The following is an 18,445-nucleotide window of genomic DNA, read 5'->3' as shown; positions in this document are numbered from 1 at the left end:
GACTTAACGTCAGGGGAAACCTTTACCTTTTTAAAATGAAAATGCATTCAATAAATGGTTGTGAGCAAGCTGTTCTTGGATTGAAAGAACTCAATTTTAGAATTTTTGCCACCCTCCATCATTTTGGGGCCAAGAAACGGGAATCAAAAATCTTAGTATGGTCAGCGATTCCTTGAGTATTTCCAACCATCCCTACATAAAGGTATCAATTGATTTATGCTGGTCCCATGAATTTCATAGGGTGTTCCTAGGGACGGAATACTCAGAGGTAGTTCGACTAGTTCCTGGTATTTATTGTCAACCTGCCATCCAAGTACTATCTTGCTTAGCTTCCAAAATCAAAACAGGATTGAAGGCCTTTAGTGTGTTATGTTTATAGCAACATAATTTCAAGGCACTTGGGTCACATCCATTTTGGCAATGTTAAAGGGCACTGGATAAATCTAAACACTAGTGAGCTAATAAGAATTAAGTTACAGGAATCTGGAACAGGAAAAACATAGTATGATGGTAACATTTTACTAGAAGAATTGGAAAATGGGGATTTTTCCCTTCAGAGAAAATGACTCAGTAAAAATATTTTTATGATAGAATTTGTTGAAACAAGAAGTTAGGAGTAACCTCCCCTGGCTATTTATATTTTTAAGCCAATTTAAAAGCCCACCTTGACCTTCTGTAAATGCAGTGGTGAGGGTAGATTACCAATTCCTTTGACTTTGATAGAATGCTATCTACTTGTTAAATAATATATCAGCCCGTTGGTTGCAATATATGTATATGTTATAGTATCAGTGTAAATTATTAATGCTGGCATTAAATTCAAAGGTATCTGGAGCATTAGGAAAATCAATGCATTTTATATCTACATAATTTTTCCATGCCAGAAGCCCTGCTGGTTTTCAATGTAAATTGAAAGTAAACTTCTTAGAATAAAAACTATAAAGATTTGATTTCTTTGGGGAACACTCCTCCTTCCAGCTGCGATTTTAAAACAAATCCCCTTTACACTAGAAACCTGCAGTAAAGTCTCAGCTGAACTTCAGTTGGAAACAACAACAAACATTCTGAAAGGTTTAAAATATTTTTAATGCAACACACTCCAAAACCAGCAAGGGAGCAAACAGATAGATATTAGAGTAGGGAAAAAAAGTTGAATTCTTCTAATGTCGAATCTAATTTGTTTGTTTTGTCACTTTTGAATTGTGTTTCGAAGTGGGTTACCCCGTCGTGTGTATCCCGCGATATCAAACCGCAATAGCCAATTTTTTGAATGGCTTCGTATGTTTTTTGTTGGGGCTCTTAAACCGAGTTGCAAGCGTTTGCAAAGGGCGTCCTGGAGTGGTTGGTTGCTCTTGCTATGGGGCTCTTTAAACCAGTTTGCCAAAGGGTTGAAATGGAGGGAAGCCTCACTCGCTCGCTCATTTATTGGGTGACCACTAAACAAATAAGTATTGAAGATTAGCATTGTGGATGGAAATATACAGTCTTTTGTGAAGTTATAATCTGAAGGGTCACTCTTGTGGAGTATAGATTAGAGGTGTGCAGAATTCTGTTTGGTGATTCGGGATTTGGGGAAATTCTGCAATTCAGCAGCCAGATCACCAAAAATGGGCCAGACAGAACCCAGTTGAAGTCTTAACTGGAACGGAATTTCACCGGCATGATTTCGGGAATTTCCTGGAAAACAGAATGGGGGGAAGGGAACTAAAAATGGAACTGAAAATGGTACAGTTTGGGAGAGTTGTGCACACCCCTACCATATATATCGATCTTGGTTGTCAACGCTGTACAGCAAAGAGCACTGACAGGTAGAAAATTGACCTGTTATATGTTGTGCTGAGTTTTACCGATACTATGGACTGCTAAAAATACAAATAAAGATATAATAAAATACATTGTAAAATGTAAGGCAATAGGAAAAGAGGAAGACCACACTAAAGATGGATTGACTTAATCAAGGAAGCCACAGCCTCGAGTTTGCAAGGAATGAACAGTGCAGTTGGCAGCTGGAGATCTTGGACACCTCTCATTTATAAGGTCACCATAAGCTGAAGCTGACTTGACAGCACAGAACAACAAGAACAAATATGTGTCATTTTTGGATGTCAAGTTTCACTAGACGGTAGACACTGTACTAGGCCTGTCAGATTTAGTGCACAAGGAACAGGGTATGGCCTTTAAATAATTGTTGTAACAATTGCTTATGGTGGCCACAATTTTTACTATAACCTACACTTAGAAAATAAAAGGACGCTCCTTTATTGTTGTATGATTCATTAACTTCAGTGTTATTTTGATGTGTCAGTGCTCGAAATGAAAGATAATACTATCAATTTTTAAACATAGCCAAACAAACAAAAAAGTATTTAACCAGGGGGAATTATCCAGCTGTCTCACAATACAGAGCCTGAAGACATAAACTGAAACCTGTTTATTACATTAGTAATGTTGAGAAAGAAATGAATTGCATTATGTAAGTGCTCTCTGCCACATATGGGAATCTCATATGGACATCTTGAGCTGGGGACAATGTGAAAGGCCTTACTGAATGTTAAAATCTCATAATTTATTGGAGCGTGTTTGTTAAAGTCACAGTTTATAGCAGATTCAATCTATTCAAGAACATATACTGTCTTTGACAATTGTGGACATAGAAAGACTGCCTACTTCTAACTGAACACAGTCTTGTTGGGCTGGTTGGTAGAGGAACAAGACCTCTGAACACCATCTGAATCCCCGAAAAGTGAGAAAAATCAATTATTTAGTGATCATTGCTGAAAAATATATGAACTTCAGTTAGTAAAAGGTAAAGGTTTTCCCCTGACGTAAAGTCCAGTCGTGACCGACTCTGGGGGTTGGTGCTCATCTCCATTTCTAAGCCGAAGAGCCGGCGTTGTCCATAGACACCTTTAAGGTCATGTGGCCGGCATGACTGCATGGAGCACCGTTACCTTCCCGCCGGAGCGATACCTATTGATCTACTCACATTTGCATGTTTTCGAACTGCTAGGTTGGCAAGAGCTGGGGCTAACAGTGGGTGCTCATTCCGCTCCTGGGATTTGAACCTGGCACCTTTTGGTCCGCAAGTTCAGCAGCTCAGCGCTTTAACGCACTGTGCCACTTCAGTTACTGGACCATTTAGAAGCATTTCAGTAGAATTCAGCCATTTCTTTTTTTAAAAAAACTTTGGAATAGTTTGATTCTATAACTGTATTTTACTGTCAAGAGTGAAAATGTATGTCCATGTATCAATGTTTGTTATCAGAAGCCTGCTGTAAATTGCTCATAATGCATTTTTTAGATAAGGTCACTCTCATATGTCCTGACATAAGCAGTAGAGATGCAAAATGTATTCTGGAAATGGACCTATCAGTACTACTTGGATGGTTTTCAGTTATTATAGCCTAAGGATGCATTTAGGGTATTAGAAGCTCTTTCAGCAACACATTCTGTGGTTCAGCCTTTGCCTTCCAAGCTTCATGTTATCAGGAATGGGCAGCATGAAAATAATATGGCTATGGATGCAAAAGTTAGTTCAGGTTTTCTGGAAAGAAGAGATGGCATTGTCTGCTTGGATGAAAGAACCTGACCTCAGCCATGACCTCAGTTTGTGAAGCTGAATGATTGTGAAACTATGGTGTCCAGAATACCATTTTAGGTAAAGTGTTTGAGCTGGTGTTGACTGGTCCAACAAATAGATTATACATACCACTTTCAGTGTGATTTTACACCTACTATCTCATCAGATGGGCTCCTTTCCCCATTGTACACTGCTTACTCTCCCCTTTCCTGGTGGAGGCCATTACACGATGCACATGTACGTCTGGCCGGGCTCTGTCGAGAAAGGGGAGAGCAAGCGTCACATGCTGCCATTTTCGGCAACATGGGAGGCTTCCTATGTTGCCTTCAGGACAATGGGAGGAAGCTGGATGATGGGTTTCAGGTAAGTAATGTAATGTGGGGCATGGAGTGACATGTTATCCACACCCCCTACCAGGACCCCATGGATTTGCCACAATGTGTGGTGAATCCAAGGACCTTTGTGATGAAATCCATAGTTGTCAAATTGAAAAAAAAAACCCAAACATTTTAATTATCTATAGGTAAAATCTTTACCAACACACTGAGAGAGGGAATGTGCCCCTCTTCTTGTATTTTCATAATTTCCTCAGCAATTTTTGATATTACAAGATTGGAATTGAGGGTGCCATGCTTTAGGTGCTGTCTGATTGGATGGCTCTAGAACAGTGGTTCTTAACCTGGGATCCCCAGGTGTTTTTGGCTTTCAACTCCCAGAAACCCTAACAGCTGGTAAACTGGCTGGGATTTCTGGGAGTGGTAGGGCAAAAACAACTGGAGACCCCAGGTTGAGAACCACTGCTCTAGAAGATGTTGTGGTAGAATACTGCTCTTTCTCAAATTATTTTTGCTATATAGTTCTTCTGGGATCAATTTTCCTTTATTTTCATTTAAAATCTATATAAAACCTCTGGAAGATTTAGTGCCAAATATCACCAGTGCTCTAATGACACAAAACTTTAAATCATCTTTCATTCTGGATCAGGAAGCACCACAGAAATGCTGATTCAGCAATTGGATGGAATGGGTAATTAACCAAACCTGCAATTGATATAAAACATTAGTTTAGGTGGCTCCCTGACACACACATACTCAAAACACATAGAAGATTTTGTGCATATACAATATATTGTATTTCATCAGTTCTAAGACACACTTTCCCTCCATATAAACATCTTGAAAAATGGGGTGTATTTTGTAATCATGTATGCCTATATCTCTATTTGTCTGTCTATTTTCTGTTGGTGATACTGAAATTAGTGTGCATCTTAAAATCAATGGTGTTTTTAAATCAATGAAATATAGTATATAGGATATTTGTTACTATTTTTATGGGCATCATGCAAATTACCTCTTTTCATAACTTTTTACAGCTCAAATGCGTAATTTTAACTGATGTTTTAATTAATGTTTAATCGCATGGTTTTAATTGTATCTGTTTATTTTATATTTATATGTATCGGCACCAAATTGCTGCCTGCTGTACGGCTGCCCTGAGTCCCTTTTTTAAGGGTGAGAAGGATGAGATAAAAATATATGAAATAAATAAATAAATGGCATGAGACAAGGAAAACCTGAAGGCGTGTTTGATCCCATATGAGCCCACAACCTTTAGTGTTTCTGTTAGAAGTCTTGTTCACTGCACCACATCTTTCCAAAGTGTGGTGGGTGGCAATAACAAATAGGAGCAGCTTGAAGATTGTGATCTGTTTTTGTAAACAGATATAGTTTGATACTACTTTTATTTTATTGTTGTTGCTCATCTATGGTTTCACAGTGATTTATATTTTAAATATGAGTTGCCTTCTGTACCTTCTTTGATGAAGAAGAAGAGCATAAATGTGTTTCTCCGTGAAATAAGACTTGAGTATGCAGAAGACATAAACACAATTTTTCAGCAAGGTCCATCTAGAATCATACACCTCCTGCTCATCTTCTACATATTTGTAAGATAAGGATAATTAGGATCCAAGCCGTAGAATATTAAGGAACTAATTTTATGAAATCCTTCAGTTTGTGATGGAGCTCCCAGTGGCACAGTGGATTAAATCCTTGTGCCAGCAGGACTGATGACTTGAAGGTTGGGTTGCTGACCTGAAGGTTGCTGGTTTGAATCCAACCCGGGGAAAGCACAGATGAGCTTTCTCTATCAGCTCCAGCTCTATGGGGACATGAGAGAAGCCTCCCACAAGGATAGTAAAAACATCAAAAGCATCCGGGCATCCCCTGGATAATGTCCTTGCAGATGACCAATTCTCTCACACAGAAGCGACTTCTAGTTTCTCAAGTCGCTCCTGATACACAAAAAAAAGATACCTCATTACAAAAATAGATAGTGGAGTCAGAATTTGATGCATAAATAGCCACCCTGAGTCCCTTCAGGTGAGAAGGGCGGCATATAAATGATGGAAATAAATAAATAAATAAATAAATAAATAAATAAATATCACTCAGAATTCCATTTTTGTGACTTGTGCTTAATTTCCTAAGACATTTCTTTTGCTCTGTTAGGCATTCCTGTCAGGGTATTGTGTATTGTGAAATGTTAAAATCAATCTGGATTCAGCAATTATGGAGTTAATGAGAGTCTGCTATGATTGATGTATCACAGGATCAATGGGGTCAAGTGTGTATTGACCGGTACTTACTATCTAGTTCCTGTGGAATGCGAGGGAGTTAGTTTTCCTGTGTCGAGCGGAGAACAGCGATGAGAGATGAGCTGTGTGTGTGTGTGCATGGTGCTTTCGGCAAGCACTCATGGAGGAAAGGACTGAATTTGCTCTGTTCTGTAAATAGATCATGTAAATAAAGATAATCAACAGTTGGACTTCGTCTGCTGGAGTGAGTTTGTCCAGTGCTGTTTTCCACACGGGGAAACAGTCTGGAGAGAAGGAGGTGAACGGGGATGGTGAATTTTTGGATTTCACTCTGCTACCCATCATCCCCGCTGACAGTGGGTTATGGGCCCAGGCCTCCACGCTTCCGCTGCGCAGTGGATGGGGATGCTGATGGCTGGTGAGCTTTCAGCAACTGTGCGGCCGTGAGAGGGATTCCAGAGACGGAGGGGACCCGAAAGAGAGCTCCAGTGAAGCTGCAGGAGAAGATTGTGACCACCTGAGTCTGCACTTGAGTAAGTGGCAGTACGGCTTAATCTCGGGGACCGAGGGTCACGGAGACAGCTGATTCACCGGGAGCTTGGGGTGTTGAATCTTGATGGCTGAGATGGCTGGAAAAAGCTTCATTTCCAGCATGGAAAAGCTATCTGACGAAAATTATGCATCGTGGTCAGTAATGATGCGGTCTTTACTCGAAGCACAGGACTTGCATAATACACTTGATGGAACAGATCAAAATGCTGAGCACAGGAGGAAAGCCAAAGCATATTTGATACTGTGCCTTCAACCAAACCAACTTGTCCATGTGAGAAATAAGGACACTCCTGAGGAGATATGGCAAGCTTTAAGAGATGTCCACCAATGGGAGACTTGCATGTCTCAGATGATTTGGACCAAGAGGCTGTTTTCAGCAAAGCTTGTTCAGGGCCAAGATGTCAGAATGCATTTGGACAATCTAAAGCAATTATTGATTGGAGCTGAGGAAAGAGGCCTACAATATTCTGAAGCACAGAAGTGTTATCTGGTGCTGTGCAGCTTGTCCGAGGACTGGGACTTTCTGGTACATTCTTTCCAGAATGTGAGAGTCCAGGATTTAACTTTGGATTCAGTGTGTGGGAGAATCCAACAAGAAGTGGACCGGAGGGCATTTGAACATGCCCAGAAGCAGACGATGGCGCAGTGCGACCAGGAGGGGGTGCAAGTGGCTGGCTTTGGTCCAGATGGTGTTCCTGGGAATCGTGAGGAAGTTGCAGTACATCAGGTCAAAACACGCCGTTGTTTTGTCTGCAACAGGCCGGGGCATTTTGCCAGGAGTTGCCCAAACAACAAGGCTAGAAGTTCTCGTGGGAACAGAGGGGCAAGGAATTTGTCAACAACAACTAAGCCCCAAGTGTTTATGGCTGCGGTGAATGGAAGGATCACCGAAAAGAACAAGTGGTATTTGGACTCAGGTTGTACACACCATGTTGTTACAAATCTTAAACTTTTGAAAACCAGAAGGGATGTGTCTGGAACAGCAGTGACTTTGGCTGATGGAACTGAGAGGAAGTTCAACAAATGTGGCACTGTGTTCATCCCTTGCTTGAATGTGGATTGGGAAAATGTACTCTACATCCCAGAATTAAGTTCTAATTTGTTAAGTGTGGCTACCTTAACAGAGAACGGATATAGAGTAATTTTTAGCAGAATCTATTGCTATATTCAAAAAGATGGACGAGTAGTGGGAAAAGGTGTAAAAAGAAACAAAATGTATATGATGTTTGACAAAAATAACTTTCCAGATTGGGCACAAGTTATTGTGTGAAACAGAAGATTATGCATGACAGGTGTATCCATCATCTTCACAGAGCAATGGGTCATGCACGTGTAGAGGTGCTCAGAAAAACTTTAGAAATATGCACAGATTTTGAGTGTGAGAAATGTGAAAATTTATTAGACTGTGCAGTTTGTTCAGAGATGGGAATTGAATCAAAAGAGCATCCTAAAAGATCTGGAATTAAGACCCAGGAAATGTTTGAAATGGTCCATCTATATGTAACAGACTATATGTAACAGAATCTGATGTAAAAAGCCAGGGAGGTTCTCAATTTACTTTGCTGTTAGTAGATAGACACATGAGATTTGGTTATATTTACTTCCTTAAGGATTTGAAAGAAGCTGTTGTAAAGGTGTCTAATTGGATAAACATGATTCAAAGGGTCTATGAACAGAAGTAGGTCAAATAGTTTTTGACAAAGGAATTAATGTGTGTAATAAAGAGATGAAGAAAATGTTGAGTGAAAGGAATATAGGTTTTAAAAATGTAAAATCAAATAAGTCACATGAAGAAGGCGTGGCTCAAAATAGGATGAAGCAAATTCTTCACATGAATGAGTGTTTAATTAGAGATTCCAAAAGCTCAACTAAGAATTGGCCAGAGTGTTCACACACAAGTAATTATATTTTTAACAGGTTATGGGATGAGGAATTGGATGACATCCCATTTCGGAGAATGTATAAAAGATGTCCACAATTAAAACACCTGAGAATTTATGGTCAATTCGCCCAGGTACAAGTTCCAACCAATCAGAGAAAAAAGGGAGAGCCTAAGTGGAGAAGAATGCAATTCTTAGGCTACTACCAAGACAAGCTTAAATTTCACAGTGGTCTTGGGAGGCTTATTTTCTCAAAGAGGGCATACTTTGAGAGGGATGAAGGCTGGGACAGGTTGCATTTGAACAAAGAGATGTTGTTTCATAACAATTCCACCAAGGAAGCGGAGGTACAGAAAGCTTCAGGTGGAGGGGGTTCTGTTGTTGAAAAGGATATGCAACGAACCATTAAGGAGGAGATGGTTGCTCCAGTGAAACATGGGGAAGTACAGACTCCCCAGAAGAGTCAGAAGAGAGGGGGTAAAGGGAAAAAATCACCTAAGCTTGAGAGTGAAGAGCAGGTGACAGAAAAAAGTGAAGATATATCTCTTCTTGAGACCGAGATTGAATCAGTTGATCAGTGGTCTCCAACTTGTCAATTGGCACAGGTGTTGCCAAAGCGCCAGAGATGCAAAAACATTGTGCCTGTTTATTAGTCTGAATGGAAAATTGAAATATGTATATATGTTCAGAGAGAGTTAAATCATTTTTGTGAATAATTGTGATGGAAAAGTATGATTATGTAATGAATTGGTTTTAAGAAATTGGATTTTAAGAGAAATTTGAAATCCATGGTTAAGCCAGCAGTGAGTTGTAATATAGTCTGGCAGCATCAAATTAATCTATGTGGCACAATGAATTAAGTTTTCAGAGGTTGGGAAAACTATTGATTAATGAAGTGAAGCATCAGTGTATTAAGTTATGGTTCTGGCATCAATTGTGTTCATAAAGATTCAAGAAGAGAGTTGATGTATTGTGATCAAAACAATTTACATGTGATTGAAAAAGACTGTATGTATACATGTATTATCTTGTGGAAGTTCTAGAAAGATTGATCAAGTGTGTAGAGTGTTAAAGTATATGTAGAGAATTGATTTGAACATTTCGGAGGGGAATTGTCAGGGTATTGTGTATTGTGAAATGTTAAAATCAATCTGGATTCAGCAATTATGGAGTTAATGAGAGTCTGCTATGATTGATGTATCACAGGACCAATGGGGTCAAGTGTGTATTGACCGGGACTTACTATCTAGTTCCTGTGGAATGCAAGGGAGTTAGTTTTCCTGTGTCGAGCGGAGAACAGCGATGAGAGATGAGCTGTGTGTGTGTGCATGGTGCTTTCGGCAAGCACTCATGGAGGAAAGGACTGAATTTGCTCTGTTCTGTAAATAGATCATGTAAATAAAGATAATCAACAGTTGGACTTCGTCTGCTGGAGTGAGTTTGTCCAGTGCTGTTTTCCACACGGGGAAACAGTCTGGAGAGAAGGAGGTGAACCGGGATGGTGAATTTTTGGATTTCACTCTGCTACCCATCATCCCCGCTGACAATTCCTTCACTTAATAATTATCATATGTTTTATTTTACACTTTTAAAACCCCACAAGATAGACAGATCTATGTCTCCAGACTGGTTATGTGAGGCCTTTTATGCAGATTTTTACTCATAAATAAACACAAACTAAATAGAAAAGGCTTTCTTTCAATGTGCATGATAAGTGGGATTTTCTTTGACATACCCACCGGAATGCTAAATCTGTAGACTTCTGAGTTTGCTTTGCTTTGCTTTTCTCTTCTGGGATTAAGAAAGTCATTCTCTGTGCCATTCTTCATCAACAGGATTTATTCAGAGCACATTCAAAAGTGAATTCGGGGGTTGAGGAATAATAAATGAAGGATGGGGTGGGGAAAATAAGATTATGTATGAGAGATTTATTTATTTGATTTTATTTATCTGTATCCTAACTCAAAGCATCTTTCAAGGCATTCACAATAATGCAGATATCAAAAATGCAAAAAAATCAGACACATTAAAGTTACAGTGGGCCCTTCATATCCAGAGATTCTGCATTCATAGATTCAACCAACTTGAAAATATTTTGGGGAAAAACCCCCAGAAAGCAAACCTTGATTTTTCAACATGCTAAGTACTACAGTCATGTTTAATCTTACCTTGCTGTATCCTCCTGCCATTTCACAAGCTCTCTCTGTTACTTTTTTTTATTTCTTAGCCATTTAATATAAGTGATATCATTTTACTACATCATTGCATATGATCGAACTACAGTATTTACAAATTTTGATATCACGGGGGTCTATAAACAAATCCTAGAGTTACCAAAGGACTGATGTGTTATAAAACAATGTAGCAATCTATAAAATTAAAAAGTTTTAAATACATTACAGTATAAAACTCCACAAAAGCGAGGTTTGTTTGTTTAAACCTAAACACATCTTTGGTCTAATCCAAAAACTTGATTCAAAAAGTTGGTTGTATCTGGAATGGTTTTGTATATCCATGCACTGTTGTAACTCATGCTATTTGGATTAATGGGCTGAATGAAGACTAAGAAACTGAAACTGAATCTTGACAAGATGGATGATGGATACCAGAGTCCAGGAGCTTCTGTTATAGCAGAATCTGATAGCTTGCATTCTGGCTAGTTAATGAAGCTGTATTACCGCAATCCTGAAAGAATTACATTGGCTACCTTTTTATTTCCAAACCCAGTTAATGAAGGTTGCATCTTCCCCTTACAATCCGGCATGGACTCTTAGATCTACCTTAGAGGCCCTTCTCTTGCTCCCACCTCCATCTCAAACATGGTTGGTGGGGACGAGAGAGAGGGCCTTAATGGTGCCCCCCCCCCGCCTTTGGAACACACTCCCCAGAGAGATAAGACAGGTCCCATCACCATCCTCCTTCTGCAGGGACCTTAAAACATAGGGTTTCAACCTGCCTTTGAAAATGATTAATCTCAGACCTTGCCCTGGCCACCAGATAGGACCCTGCTTTACATTTTACTGCCTTCCCCATCTTTATGAGACAACATACATACTACCCTAGTTCTCCTATAAATGCTCAGTAGTCCTTGGAATTGAGTAGCCCTGACCCTATCCTGGCCACCAGTTTGCACTTTACCCACTTCCCGGCCCTATGCTACTTCAAATAGTTGCTTGGGCCCACCGTGAAATTCTCACCATTGGTAGTTGAATTTCACCCAATGGAGTAGTACTGGAACTGAATTTTAAACATGTTTGGTTTATTGTTTTTATTAGTAATATGTTGATGTTTTTAGTATGGCTATGTTGTATGTTCTATGCTGGTAACTGAATGTTTTACTTACGTTGGAAACCTCCCCGAGTCCCTTCGGGGAGATAGAGCGATATACAAATAAAATTGATTTATATATTTTATTATTTATATGGAGGTGCTTTTAAGAAGCCCATATGGTTTAAATTACGCCCCTTCCCATATAAACCTTTACATGCATTCATTAGCCTTTTGTTAACTGAACAAAGTCAGATTTTTTCCCAAGGGGAGGGGGTCATTTTATATTTGGGTGAATCTCACATTGACTACAGGATGGCCCTCCATTCTGGGCAAATAAGTGCACCTTTCCCCATTGCTCAATGGGATGATACCATCCCAGATGACGTCTTTAAAGCAATTCCCCATTGACACTTTTAACTCAGGCATGTGCATGCTCTCTCCCTTGGTAATGGTGCAATTACCCTGCCAGCTGGATCAACGTTAATTGCTATTTATGAAAGCTTGTGAATTAAAAAATCCTTCTGAGCTGTGCATCTTATGTCAGCAACAGTATGCATTAACATGATGGCTAATTAAGCTACACTATTTCAGCAAGACTTTGGGATAGCATATTCATTACTGACTTCTTTGATTAATCCTTACTGAACATATAAGAAAACATGAATGAAAGGATAACTTTTCTGCTTGGATGGGATTGTCATTGTCTCTTAATTTGCTTCCTAGCGCAATTGGCTGGGACAAATTTATTAGGCCACCAGATGTCACTATGACCTTCCTTCTGAAAAGGAGTGTGATTCAGGACTCAATCTCATTCTGTGTGGGCTCAGCTGAACACTTGTACAGATTTATGGAGGATTTTAAGAAAAGTTTTTTTGGTACTTGAAAAAAAAATAGTTTCCTGAAATACCAACTTCAAGTGGAAAAATATAATAAAGGGGAAAAACTCATTTGTGCAAATGTGATGTTCTTAAACACTCAATGTGGACAAGCACTGAATCAGCTTGAAATATTACAGCAAAAATAACTAATGACAGACAAACTCTTTGTGGTTATTTTTGAACTGGTTTGACATCTGCGAGCTTCCTTGGATACTATTTTAGAAACACTCACCCATTTCTCAAGAGTTCTCATCTGGTTTATAATATTGGTCATGTGTACTTATCACAAGCATTTGCTCCTGCAAAGCATGTAACTCCAATATCCAAAGCACAGGCCAGCATTCTCTATTGCAGACTACAAGATGTAACCATGTTGATAAGAGCCTTGTTGCTGACACAATGTGCAGCCAGGTTAAAGAATTCTATTGTGGCACAATGAGGAACTAAGTAAGATATCCTATTGAAAAACACAGGTTCAAGATACATAAAATGTTCCATAATACAGCGAGAAGTCTCACCACACAAGTGAGCACCACATTTTTCTGGCTGGCCACAAGATACTATGACATTTCACTGAGCTCCAATCTGGATTGTGAACTGTGACTGCATTGGGAACCATTGGCTATTCTGATATTGATCATGTTGTTAATTCTGTCTTGATGAAGTAGCTCTGATAATGCTCCCTTCTTAGGAATACAACCATTGTGTGATGCTGCAATTATAAACTGCACAATTATAAATTGGCTAAGACTTCAGTATTCCCAACAGCCATAGTTTCTTCTTCCATTCTTTCAGTGCCAAGTTGCAGTTGCCTAAAAAGATTATTGTTTCACATGATCAATGGGAGTTTCATAAAGCAAGATCAATATTTTAGTATATAGTTTCCATGACTATATAGCAGTCTGGTCTGGCTGAATGCTAACTGTACAAGGTCTCATTAAGAATGAATAGAGATCAAACTGCACTACTGGCAGCAAAACTATCTAGAAGTGGGATTGGAGAATATTCCTCACCTCAAATATTTTATTTTCAGAATTATAGTTTAATTATAATAATTATTTGTATATTTTATATATGTATGTGAACATTCAAACCCTCTTTCTTTTTTTTCTTTTTTAAAAATATTTTTATTGAAGGTTTACAAATATTCACAGTAATAACAATAAACACAAACACATTTACATTTGGGAAGGGGGGGAGGGGTAAGGATTGATGTAAGGGGAGGGGATAGGGAGAAAAAGGGGGTGTAGTGGGTCAAAGGTTGTGAGGAAAAAACACATAAGGGAGGGGTTTACTTCCGGTCTTTATCCTTTTCCTTTACATATTACATTATCACTTCTTGGAAATTACATTCTTAAGGTAGTCCTCAAACGACCAATTTGTGGTCTTCTGCATTCTTCCGTTGCTCTTTCTCATCAAATAAGTTAATTTGTCCATGTCCTTTATGTCAATCAATTTTTCCAACCACGATTCTTTAGTTGGCACCCTTTCGCTTTTCCACTGTTTTGCGATCGCCATTCTAGCTGCAGTAATAAAGAAGGTAAATAATTTATCTGTATTTTTGTCTACAATAGCTGATTGATCATACAACCCCAGCAGGAGAAGTTCTGGCGTTTTTGTGAAATTTGTTTTTAAAATTTTGTTGCTTTCCTCTAAGACAGTTGTCCAGAATTTCTCTAGTTTCCTACAGTTCCACCACATGTGATGATAAGATCCAATTTGTGTTTTGCACCTCCAACATTTATTGTTGGCATTTTTATACATTAGACCAATTTTTTTTTGGCGTTAAGTACCACCTATGTAGGACTTTCAACCAATTTTCTTTCATATCTGTGGAATATGTATATTTTCTTTTCTTTCTCCAAATTGACTCCCATTCATGTATATAAATTAAACGGCCAATGTTTTTTTCCCATCGAATCATAGCATTTGTGGTACCCCCTGATTCTATTTCCCATTCTAATAATTTGCTCTATAATATGGATATGGTTTTCTTGTTCACCTGGCAGATTTTATCCCAAAAGCCCTGTACTAACTCAAACCCTTCAGATTTGTCATCTTTATAGGTTTCCTTAATTTGGAAGTATTGATACCAAGATACGTTTTTGTTAATTGATTGGATTTCATCCAATTCTTTTAGCTGTGGGGGGTCCCTGGTGTTAGTTGGTAAATTTAAAATTTCTTTATAGGTTGGCCATTTCCTCTACCCTAGTAATCTGCGATGGTCAAACCCTCTTTCTAATCACAGTATAGAGTGACTGAGATACAAAGTCTGCAACAGGCTCTAGTTTGACTCTCACTCAGAATCTGTGAGCTAAGGTTTTAATAGGTGCTGGGATAAAATAAAGATGTGCTATTTTAGTTACACTCCAGATCAACAGGAAGAAGAATGCTTTTTCTTTTCTTCTGCAAAATGGAAGCCAGAAGGCAGGAATGCACCTCCTTACAGCTAACCAGTAGTCATTTAGTTTGAGGGTGGAGCTGCTTATTGGCTTGTTCATCTGCTATTGTGCAGCTGGGGATAAGGTGTTGTGAAAAAAGTTACAAGGGGGTACATAAATTGGGTACATAATTGATGGTTAGAGCTCAGTGTATCATACCTAACAAGAAAATTAAAAAATTGGTTCTCACATCCATTGTGAGTGATGTTATGCAGATTTAGTATAGCAGATGGACACATATTTAAGGGGATGTATTTGGGATAATGATTTGGGAATTGACTGAAATTCTTCTTTCATCTATTCATTTACAGAATAACAGCAATGACTCAACAGTGTGAAGATAGAAAGCCAACAATGCTGCAAGACAATTAAAATTGTATCTTCCTGCAATGCTGAATGGAAAGAACCACATGTAGAAGCTGGGTAGGCTCACCAGCCATATCTAGACTATAATACACACTGTAATCATAAGCATCTATTCAGAAATAAATCATGTTGTGCACTTTAGGCAACTGTAGAGAAGTGGGTATAGGATTGCAGCAATATATGAAGAAACTAGTACTGTAAGTTTTTTCTTAGGGCTTGTCTACACTGACCCTGCACCAGGCCAGAAGTCACTCCCGGATGTCTAAATTATGTCCAGGGACTTCTGGTCTGTAACTCAGGGTAAAATGTGTTTACCCAATTTAATCCAGTGCAATGGAAAGTTGGGGAATATGCTAGAGTTTCCCTGAAACTCTGGACAGTCCAACACTTCGTGGTGAGTATGAATAGCTGAACTGGCTCTTCCTCCCTTTTTCTCCCTGGTCATATGGGTGCCTTTGTTGATGTCAGTAAAGACACCCAGTGATGGTTAATAGCATTCCCAGAGCTCCATGGCTGTCCAGCAGCAGTGATGTACAGTGTTCCCTCACTTATCGCAGGACTTAGGTTCGAGGACCACCCGCAATAAGTGAAAATCCGCAAAGTAGGGACACTATATTTATTTTAATGCTGCTGCTCAGTCGCCCAGTTGATTCTGACTCTTTGTGACCTCATGGACCAGTCCATGCCAGAGCTCCCTGTTTTTATTTATTTATTTGTTTTAATATTTATACATTATTTTAGTAGTTATACACTATTTTAAGTCTTTATCAACCAATCATGTGTTGATAAATTGCCTCCTTCTCCTCCTGTTGCTGCTTGGGCTCCTTTTCTCTCCCTTCAGCTTCTCCTTCCTCCCTTCCTTAGGCTGTAAATTGTAAATTTTTATGATTTATAATATTCTTTTAGAATTTATTGAAAAACTGTGAAACAGCAAATCCATGAAAAGTGAACCGCGAAGTAGTGAGGGAACACTATATATACCTAAGATCAGGTGACAGTCCAGAGAGGCTAAATTGGTTTCATAACTATCTGACTACAGTGATGTGGACATCTAAGATAAGGTGGCCATCCAGTGGGGCCAAACTGGTTTTAGCTCTGCTAGATGGTCTGGACTTTGCCCTGTCTTGAGATGGAGATAGGCAGTATAGTCACCCCTGAGGCTAGTCCAGAGTATTGCTATTCTGGACTATCTTTGAATTTATTATTATTATTATTATTATTATTATTATTATTATTATTATTATTAATAATTGTATTACTTACCTGCCTCTCCTCATAACTTGAGGTGAGTTACAACACTGCTAAAATAATCAAAATACATAATCATTGTAAAACACCCAGTAGAATGCACATATTAAAACATATTTCCATAAAATACATATTAAAATACACAAAACAAAAATTAGACATAGAGTGGAAGTTTAAAATTCATCATTAAAACTGGGTGGGCCAGCCGGAAGAGATAGATCTTCACTCGTGTCTTAAATTCCCACAGCTGATTTAGCTGTCAGAGCTCTACCGGTAGGTCATCCCACAGTTGTGGGATGGCTGATGAAAAGGTCCTCTGGATGATGGTTGCCAGTCAGGTTTTGGCAGGCTGGACCAGATGCCTCCCCACAGAAAACCTAAGTATTCAGGGAGGATTGTGTGGGAGAAAGTGATCCTGTAGGTAACTTGGACCCAAACCATGTAGGTCTTTAAAGGTCAATACCAACACCTTATAATTTGCCCAGAAACTAATTGGCAACCAGTGGAGTGTACGTGCAGATGAGCCCTTAGAGCAGTGGTTCTCAACTTGTGTGTCCCCAAATGTGGCCTTCAACTCCCATAAATCTTAACAACTGGCTGGGATTTCTGGGAGTTGTAGGCCAAAACACCTGGGGACATACAGGCTGAGAACCACTGGTTTAAATATTGAAATATTAAATATTGGTTTAAATATTGAACTAAGACTCTGAGACGCCAGGATTCAAATTCCCAATAAGAGTCCCTGGGGACTTTGGGCAAGTCATGCTCTCTCACTCTTAAATGAAGGCAACACTCTCCTCTAAAGAAATCTTGCAAAGAATACCCTTGGATAGGATTGTCATAAGCTGGAATCAACTTGAAGTTACAGTAGAGTCTCACTTATACAAGCCTCGCTTATCCAAGGTTCTGGATTATCCAAGCCATTTTTGTAGTCAATGTTTTCAATATATCGTGATATTTTGGTGCTAAATTTATAAATACAGTAATTACAACATAACATTACTGCGTATTGAACTACTTTTTCTGTCAAATTTGTTGTATAACATGATGTTTTGGTGCTTAATTTGTAAAATCATAACTTAATTTAATGTTTAATAGGCTTTTCCTTAATCCCTCCTTATTATCCAAGATATTTACTTATCCAAGCTTCTGCCGGCCTGTTTAGCTTGGATAAGTGAGACTCTACTGTATATAACAACACTATGATTATCATGATAATGCAGTTTTCGTTTTGGATGATAGGTAAGTAGAACATTTTCTTTAAGATGCCATAGTACTGCTAATATCGGGCTATGACTGCAGGCTTGCCCCACATGATCTTGCCAAAATTGTTCTGTTAACATTGGGACATCTCTCTGGGCTCAAACATTTTAACTTAAGCACCATACAGTGTAAAGGAATAGCAGCTGTTTCCAAGGAGAGAATAATTAGCGTATTTCTTCCAGTGCCTTGCTGATTGTGTAAATGCTCAGTGGCTTCCTCCATCTTTTCAAATTTACAGTAATCTTTTCTGCCAAACTGCCCTCCTAGTCTGGGTCCATTTCACTCTCGATTTCCTGTCAGAAAGTAGCTGTGAGAATTGGACTCTAATCTCCATTAGTAGTTGCTAACGGCTGCAGTTCATCTCTTCAGGA

At 38.9% G+C, this 18,445-nt stretch overlaps 1 long non-coding RNA gene across 1 annotated transcript in view; it reads left to right on the top strand.

The window, feature by feature from the left end:
* Positions 1–15,704, top strand: part of LOC134299467 (uncharacterized) — a 52,014-nt gene extending 36,310 nt beyond the window's left edge. Inside the window, exon 2 of the long non-coding RNA XR_010006684.1 lies at positions 15,509–15,704. This is a non-coding gene — a long non-coding RNA (uncharacterized LOC134299467). The remainder of the gene's footprint in view (positions 1–15,508) is intronic.
* Positions 15,705–18,445: the final 2,741 nt, after the last annotated feature.

Source organism: Anolis carolinensis, chromosome 5 (genome assembly GCF_035594765.1).
Source record: "Anolis carolinensis isolate JA03-04 chromosome 5, rAnoCar3.1.pri, whole genome shotgun sequence".
Classification (NCBI taxonomy): domain Eukaryota; kingdom Metazoa; phylum Chordata; class Lepidosauria; order Squamata; family Dactyloidae; genus Anolis; species Anolis carolinensis.
The sequence above is the reverse complement of the archived record's forward strand: the minus strand, read 5'-3'. Positions and strand labels throughout refer to the sequence as shown.